Here is a 1,590-nt window from a genome sequence, read left to right on the forward strand (position 1 = left end):
TGGGGTCCGGCCGGCTCTGGGGAGGGGTCCCCGGCGTGCCCGCGAGCTCGGCGGAGACGCGATGCGCTGGGACGGGGAGGGGGGGTCTCGACTGCGCCGACTTCCTTGCGGCCCGCTCTCTAGTCCCTGAGTCTTTCTCTGCCTCTTTTTTTTTTCTTTTCTTTTTTTTTTTTAGCGCCAAACGGCGTGCCGCGAAATTCGGATCTCCCGCGGAAAATGTCGCGCTCCGGTTGGCTGCTGCAAGAGTACAGGCTCCACCCCCCGGAAAGAACCCGTCCTCGAGCCGGCGATTGCAACACGAGCTTCGCTGCTTAAAGGGGCAGCCACACCTGCTGTCTGTGCCGCCCGCCACTGGACGCGCTAGCTAGCAGCCGGCGAGACGGAGACAGGGTGGTTCTGGGGTGCACAGTGCAGAGGCGGCCAGAACAGCACAGCTCCCCGAGAAATGGGCCCGGATTCCCTGGGGTTGAAGGGAAACATTTTGGCGCCGGGTCCCGACCTGAGCCCAGACTCAAAGCAGTGTATTCCCCAGGCCACAGGCCCTTTTGTTAGTTTGCATTGTTGCTTAGCTAGCACATGTGCATTCATATCCCCTTTCCTGCTAAAATGAAGGCCAGGAACTTGTTCCCTTTAATGGCAGAGGGGTGAGGGATGGAGGCAAACTAGTCTACTTCTTTATAGGGAAAACTAACATCTATTCAGCGCCTGCAGGATGCCAAGCACCATGCTAGATCCTTACAAGCGTTGTGTTAGTTAATTTATTCCAACAATCCTGGGAAGAGGAATGATGATCCCCATGATAAAGACTGACAGTCTGAGAGGCTGGGTAACTTGCCCAAGGTCATACAGAGAGATTCCCTGATTTGAGAGCTGGCAATGGAATCTGGGACAGGTCCCAGCTCTGGAGCCCTTGTTTTTCCAGTTAAGGGGTTCTTCTCCTACCCTCCCAAGCTGCCTGCCGGCACAACAGGCTCAGAGGCCCACTGCAGAGCTTTGTCTTGTTCACAGTTGTATTCTTAGGACCCAACACTCAGTAAATGTTTGAACATCTCCAGGTTTCTTTTAAACAATCCTTTTGTCACAAGAGCCTCCCTGCCTCATTCAAAAACCTTCATTGCTGATAATATATTCCTCATCACTCCAGTTTAGAGAGGCTCAGAGAAGCAACCTTGGGTAGTGAGTGGTAAAGCTGCTAGAAGCTGCTGCTACATTCCAGGTCTGATTCTTGCCTGGTGCTGTGTGATTTTTATGCAAGTCTGAGCCTTGGCATTCAAAGCCCTCCAGAGACAGTCCACAGCTTAATTCCTCATTAGATGGTTGAGGACAAGGTGGCAATAACCCATGATGATTAAGAGCCCAGGCTTTGTGGCCAACAGCCCTGAGTTCAAACCCAGGCCTAGACACTTTATTCGTTGTGTGACCCAGGCAAATTCTGTAAATTCTCTGATCCTTGATCCTTGATTTTCTCATTCTAATAGCACTTACCTCATAGGATCATGAGGAAATCTCCTGAGATAATGCATATAAAGCTTTCAGCACAGAACCTGGATCATAAGGAGGCTCAAGAATTGGCAGCTGTTGTTATATCTC

This window comes from Colobus angolensis, unplaced genomic scaffold (genome assembly GCF_000951035.1).
Source record: "Colobus angolensis palliatus isolate OR3802 unplaced genomic scaffold, Cang.pa_1.0 Scaffold240, whole genome shotgun sequence".
Classification (NCBI taxonomy): Eukaryota; Metazoa; Chordata; class Mammalia; order Primates; family Cercopithecidae; genus Colobus; species Colobus angolensis.